Source organism: Heliconius melpomene, chromosome 4 (assembly GCF_056956725.1).
Source record: "Heliconius melpomene rosina isolate 202511_hmr_F chromosome 4, ASM5695672v1, whole genome shotgun sequence".
Classification (NCBI taxonomy): Eukaryota; Metazoa; Arthropoda; class Insecta; order Lepidoptera; family Nymphalidae; genus Heliconius; species Heliconius melpomene.
The window spans coordinates 7,455,828-7,463,250 of record NC_140392.1 but is presented as its reverse complement, the minus strand read 5'-3'; the positions used below and the strand labels follow the sequence as shown (position 1 = coordinate 7,463,250).

General features: G+C 33.3%; 1 long non-coding RNA gene and 1 other non-coding gene across 2 annotated transcripts; one reads left to right on the top strand and one right to left on the bottom strand.

Annotated features, from left to right (window-relative positions):
- Window positions 1-574: 574 nt before the first annotated feature.
- Window positions 575-693, top strand: LOC146539600 (U5 spliceosomal RNA). The gene has a single exon (XR_014877981.1). It is a non-coding gene; the product is annotated as a U5 spliceosomal RNA (small nuclear RNA).
- Window positions 694-1,571: 878 nt separating this feature from the next.
- Window positions 1,572-5,854, bottom strand: LOC146539599 (uncharacterized). Its single transcript, XR_014879510.1, has 3 exons — window positions 5,758-5,854; window positions 1,940-2,064; window positions 1,572-1,793 (listed from the first exon to the last, which is right to left on the bottom strand). It is a non-coding gene; the product is annotated as an uncharacterized LOC146539599 (long non-coding RNA).
- Between the last annotated feature and the right edge of the window lie 1,569 nt (window positions 5,855-7,423).

Genomic DNA, 7,423 nt, shown 5'->3' with positions numbered 1-7,423 from the left:
TGTTCACTCACACACTAAGATATTGAATACTTAAAATTAGTAATATTTTTAATTAGTTTCTTACCTTCCCTCTGTAGTTTATTGATAACCGGCGGAATTTAACGCCACATTATATATATATATAGATAAAGGAGAAATAAAGAGAAAGGAGAAACATTACTCATAAATATTTTGTAATTTAGTGAAATTTTGATACGGATAAAAATTTTATGAAGTCATGAAAAATTACATAGATTTTTGGTAAATAATTAATAGCCAAATTTTAAATGTTAAGTAAATAATTTTTAATTCTTCTAAAGAAATATTAAATCTGAATTTGTGTTTAAATTTAGAAAACTAAAGTTAAAATAATACTAGTTCTACACATTCATAAATATTTAACATTTTTATGGTATTTTATTTTTTGACATTACTTTCTAATAAGAATTGACACCAATTTACACTTATAATTTTTTTCTTATAAAACCTGTTTAATAGTTTTCATAATCAAATATAGATGTCGCTAAGACGTTTTTAAACAAGCTATCGTTTGGTTCTGTTGCGAACGTAAATACACAAGATTTTGAAAAATTCCTTACTCTGGTTTCCCTTCAATACGTATAAATCTTTCGCCTTTTACTAAAGATTTCCGTGGAGGGGAACACTCAAATGAGTCTAACCTTATTTTTGAAGCCCTGCTCTCATGAGCGGGGTTAAAAATTTATAAATCAAACTTTAAATGTTTACAGGTTGATTTCGATTCTTACTCCAAGAAATGAACTATTTAATATTTTCATTTCTTCGCTTTGGTTGAGGGAAAGCTCGGCGTTCAGTTCAGCCATTCAACACAGAATGTAAAAAGGGGAGCGGAGTGTCGTCATATTAGATTACCATAGTATACTCTGGCTTGTACGGAATGTGTCGTAGTAAGTGAAAGTAGCACAAGCGTCTACCTGTAAGCGCTATGATTGTGGGTTCAATTTCCACTCAGGTACATGAATTATTTAATATTTTATCTTCATCTCTTTTGTAAGGTATAGCACGGCGTTGCCTTATGTTATCTCAACACGCAAAGTCTCAAAATTTCGATAGAATATGGGGAACATACTTAAAATTAGGTTCCCTCTCGGGATTAAATAATTGTATCTTCATAATAATAGAAAATTAAAAGGGCATAGTGTTTATCTATAACATTTTTTAAAATATATTAGCAGAAATAGCTTCCACTGCGTTCTAAGCCTTATAGATTTGACCCAGCCATGTCGCCGGTCGCTCGGATCGATACAGCCTCTGCACTTGAGCTTTTTGTCCCCCCTCCACTGTCCCCCCAGTGTCCTCCCGCCGGGGTACTACGGTTTTTACAGCTATGTATGTGTTAGTGTTCAGTTAGGTTCCATTTGGAATTGCTACCTACTTGCAATTATTTTAATGTTTATGTTTATTTTGATGTATTTTATGTTTGAATGTAGTTTTTTTGAGGGTTTTTTGTTAATATGTGTATCACAAATAGACCTTATATATATAATAGGCCTCATACTGTAATGATACAAATACATAAAATAAAAAAATTTAATTTTTAACAAAATTACTTTTCTTATAATGCATCTATCTATGTACGACTTCCCTGAAACCGCCCATATTAAGATTCTATTCATATTATTTGAAACTACGTGCCCAATTACGTGGCTATAAAAAAATCGAGATCGCTCTGTGATTGGTGTAAAATGTCGCGATGGGCGTGGCTTAAGGCTTTGTCGCCAATGGGCGTGGTCAATGTCACTGTCGCAGTAAAAAGCCTCTAAGGGCGGATGGAACTGTAAATAGATTCATATGTATAGCTTCTTTGGAAATTATATATTTAAAAAATTTCTTGTGCTTTTTTCTATTATGCTTATTTTTTTGATAGTATTTTTTGTTAGATATAGAAATTAAATATTAATAGAACATTATTCTATCTTACTGTGACAAACTGCCAGTAAGTTCCTTTTTATGCCACGCAGGCAGAGGGAACTTAGTGTTAAGATACTCGAACCCGGAACCTGTTACGTTTACTGTCCACGCTTGAGCCCCTGTGCCACACCTGGCCTGAAATATGAAGTTATCATGCTTATTATAGATAGGTACATATTCATTATAATGAGATTGTAATGATTTAATGTATGTATGGCATATGAAACTTGATCTCCAAAAAAATCTTAATAAGATTTCGTTTAAGAAACAAAAAAAAAAGAAAAGTAACTAAAATAACTAACAGATTTACAAAATTACAAGCAACCTTATAAGCTCCCCCATAAAAATATTTAATAAACATTTTGGAAAGACAAAAGAACAGACAATATTCATTTTATTATTCATCACAGTGTACGAGCGTACAGACGTCTCTACCAACATTTTATTTTCATAAGCAAACGTAATATTGCTGCCTTAGTCTCCGTTCCCACCCTCAGGGACCCTGTGGGAGGGACGAGTACCTCTTTTACAGCGGCCGCGGCCTTTGTTGAACTCGAGAAAAACTGTTTGGCTTATCGACTTTTATAGACAGAGTATTTGGGTCAAATTTAGAAAAGAGTTCCCTTTGTCGTGTTCTTTTGGCTTTTTTTTCAATCAAACTAAAGAAATATCTTCGTATATTATTATTAATTTAATTTTTCATGAAGGAAATTTTAATCATCTTTGTACGAAATTCCAAATGATTACTCAATACATTTTTTTTTCAGCTACAGGCTGTATCCAATATACCTATAGGTAGAGTGAACACAGTGTTAAGCGCCGTTTCCCACTTCAACTCAATACCGCGCTTTTTTTTATTGTCTTGCTAAGTTGCTACCAGAGCGAAGAAATGAAAATATAAATAATAGATAATTAATTTTCGCGAGTGGGAATCGAGCCCATAACCATCACGATACAGTCATACCCTTGTGCCACTACGCCAGGATGGCCTCGCCATAATATATAATTATTATCAGTGAAATAGTTAAAAGAACCTTTCTAAAGAGAAAGGTTTCACATACACTATGTTTTATGTATGTAGATCGTGATGACGTAAAGGATTTGTAAAGCTTGCTTCATAATCCTAAAAGCTTTGGATTTCAAGTTGAGTTATTTTGGAAGGGATAATGGATTTAAATATATTGCGACAAAATATTTGCTAGTAAGAAATATTTGCAAATTTAAATTTACGTTCATTTATTACATTTTCATACTTTTTGTACACTCAGGGCTGTGTTGTGAAGTCAATAAGCAAGTCCGGTTCACTATTGTTTTTGCAATACAGGTGTTCAATTCTTCGCTCTAGTGTTGAGGCAAAGGAACGGAGTGTCTTAACACTAGGTTCTCTTTGCTTACCCTTCTGCTTGCGGGATACAGTGTGAAACTGAAAAAAATGATACTTTTACTACGATATTTTAATCAACCGTACCCAAACCAAATGCCTACGAAGAAACAGCTATAAAAATAACTTAACATTATACCATTATTGTTGAGCAACATCTCAATATAATGGCAATATTCTACTTAACCCTCAAAAGCACGCGGGCGCGGGCCATTCACGGCAACACGCCCCGGTCCATTGAGCCACCTACACTTAAATTGTATATTTTAGCATTATATATAAGCAGACGTGTTTCTTTTTGATAAAAACATCCATTCATCCATGATACATTTATTAAAACGTATACATGCCGGGACTTTATTCAGAACTGAGTGGGTCGTTGTAGCCGTCTCAATTAAAGTGCTTGTCGGTGCCTGAAAGCACCCCATTCAGTGGGAATTCAAACAAATTCTTGTATAGAAGAAATGAAAACTAAGACGGCTCGACGCTTATTCAGCTTTTTTGTATATTATTTTTGATTAAATTTTAAATTTTTATATTTTTTTTTCGTTTCGTTTGCAACCTAGATTGTAATTTCTATGAGTTTCAGTATAAAAATTGAATTTAACCCTTAATTATGTTTTGGGCTCAAATTTTAACGGAAAACAGCCATTTCTGAGCAATCCTACTACATAATATGTACGAAATCATTGAGATTATCCATGGTTATAGCATGGCATTAAGCAATGGCATATAATAAGCGATTGCTCGCAGCTCTTCATGGAAAGCCGGTGACGGTCCGCGTTGATTCTAGGTCTCGTATCATAGGCGTGACAAATCCCTATATTGCATCGTTTCTACGTTCGTCTCGTCAACTTTCACTACAAGGTATTACGTACGTATGTTAATTTGATGTCAGCTTTTGGAAGTCGTTTTAATTTTTTTCTTCTAATTATTATAATAAACGTGAATAATTTGAAATTGTCTTTAGTGATTTTGTGTGAATGTCTTTTAATTAACACAAAAATAATTATTATTAAGTTGATGATTTTAAAACATATAAGGTAAATAAAATTATTTACGAAATGGTAATAATTTTATTAATTGAAATTATATTCCAAATTGTTTTAATTATTCTTTTTAAAATAAAAACATTCCTGTTTTTATTCGCAACTACTTATTTGTGTCTATATGACGTGCATCTATTCATATGTAAAAAAATATATAAAGATTAATGATTGGCATAAATAAGTTAATATTGCTATAGGGCAGTTCGTCTGTCCATTTTATCAATTAAATAAAAAAATAATTTCCAGTGACCTAAATACGCTGCTGAATCCTGACAACCATCAAAAGATTGCTCTTGCCTCTGGCATTAACAACCTAAATTAATTAAGACACTAAAATACAATTAAGATAAATAACGAGTGCATAAAATTTTAATAAAACAAAATTCCTGGCCCCAAGAAGTCTATAACGTGAAGAAGCAGATCAATACAGCATCCTTTCAACATTGTTCGCTAATTGGCGAAGAAAAATTAATTTCAAAAGGGAACCCTTTCCGAAACGATCCCCGGCGGGCCGTTATTAGGGGTAACAGGAAAGAGTGAGTCGTAGAGCACACTCGAATAATTGAACATTGTATACAAAAATATGCAAATTAGCTTTGGCCCCGTGAAAATTAACTTTTTCATCATGAATTATGTCCTTGATGGTGTCTTCTAGACGTCTTCTGGGAGTTTTTCGAGATTTTATAGCTTTATAGTTCGTATTCTCTTATAGGTCTCGTGGCAATTTGGAATTTTTACTTAGAAATTGTAAGGTAGTAAAGGGTTACGAGTTTTGGAATTTTATAAATTAAGTTTTAAAATTCATTAATAAATGATAATATAGTTATGTATGTGCACGTTATGATGGGACCTCTTTTTCTCTTTTGTTGAGTTCTACCATTCAACACGCAAAACCTTCAGAATTGTGAGGAAAGTAGGTTACAGCGTCTTAAGAATAGATGAACAGCGTGAACCTAGAAAAATAGTGAAGAAAGTAGGTATATGTTTTAGCTCTGGGCCATTTTATAAGTGGAACAAAGGTTCCCTCATTCATCATCATCATCATCAAGATTTACTTCGTCTTAATTTTTATATTAAATCACATTTTTGTACAAAATACCTATATGTTTTTGAGACGTTGTCGATTCGATTTCCACTTGAGAAAATGAAATATTTAATATTTGCATTTCTTCACTTTGGTGTCAAAGCAACGCGCGGCGTTGAGTTTCCTCACTCAGAACACAATGCCTCCAGAATTCGCTGGAAAGTGGGGAGCGGAGTGTCTAAGCACTAGGCTCCTTCTACTTACTGCTACATGCTGAAATATTATTCAACTTCAATTTTATAGAAATTGCATATCAGGATAAACCCAGCTAAATTGAAACACGATGTAAAATTAAATTATAGGTAGGTACATACATATATCTGTCGCCCACAAAATTTCTCACGCTCTGACTCATACCTTGATTGTGTGTCCAAATATGCACATCGTTGGTATAAATCACGGCACTCAAGTTCCAGGTCTCAGGTCTCGGGTCTCAGGTACCCGATACATTAAGCGTGGTAATTTCGCATGTGGGCGGGGGACTTACATCGGTCTGTGCTTGAATGGTGTCAACAATTTATTTATTTATTCGCTATATTGATTTGTTTAGTCATTAGGTAAGTTATTAAATTATTTGTTTAAGCCATAGTTGATATGAAAGCGAAATTCGAATAATATATTTTTAGGCGTTTTAATATTTGATTCGGAATGTAATGCATAAATGAAGGAACAAATAATAAAGATTGATTTTGTTTGCTTATAAACATTTCAGGTAAAGATACTACTATTTAAATTGGAATATACATAGGTACCTATTATAATAAATATATAGGTTTCTTATTTATAAATGTATATTATATTATACTAAACAAATTCTAAGGAACCATAGAAAATAAAAAAAAATGATAAGTAAACATTTATCAATATTAAATTTAAAAAAAATTAAAAACCACAACCACTATAGAACAAAACACTAATACATCGCGTCACTAAATGGCTCATAATTGTACACTACAAGATCCTACGAATCAAAATGTATGGAACATACAATATGTTTGTATGAGTTATTTATGAAGTAGAAGCGACGAGTGAATGAATGAATGAATGGTGTCCATACAATTGAGATGTTAGCACTCGAGATGGAGAGGCTGATTCGAAAACTCCTTGTGGTTTATTGTTATTGTTTATAATCGGGTTGTTGTTTGTGTTTGTTTTTGTTTTGTTTTGTTTTGTTTTAAAATTATATTCTGTTTTGTTAGGCTGTCCATGCGTAGTGGAAACGGCGTCTCAAAGTAAACGTGATGGTTGCGGTTCGATGTGTACTTTAGGCGCTGCGTTAAGTTCCGCAACTCAACAAGCAATGTCTTGAAAATCGGGTGAAAAGTTTCTGTCTTCTTTTCCTTTTCCGGAAATTTAGATTTTGGGTGTGTGTTTTAGTTTTGCTTAGTTAAAAAAGGCAGCTTCAAGCTATTTTCATACATATAGCAGGTAGCGTAGAGAGAATCTAGTGTCTAAGCATTCCATTTTTCAACTTTACTTTCTTTCATGTTCAATCTATTTTATAGCTTAGTACTTTTCATTATTTTTTATTAATTAATTTTTATCTATGTTTATTTAAAAACGTTATTATAATAATTTGTTTTAGAACTTGACGTTGTTTTTCACTTAACATGTAAACATAAAGGGCAGTCTACTTGAATGTAGAGGCTTTGTTTGAACTTCAACACGGACTCTAAACATGTGAAAGGATGCATACGCTTCAGTTATAATCCAGCTAATGTCAGGAGTAGGAGTAGGGTGGATAAGGTATATCCATACTTTAGAAATGAGGCCAGTCGTGATGCAGGAAAACAAGTGTGTAACTCGATACTCGACTGGTTGAGGGTTCGATCTATTCGATATTTTCATATCTCGCTCTGGTGTCAAAGGGCGGCGTTAAGTCCTACAGAATTCGGCGGAAAATGGGGAACGGTGTGTGTTAACATAAGGTTCCCTTTGCCTACCCTGCTGTGTGCGGGATACAGCGTGCAGCTGTAGGTA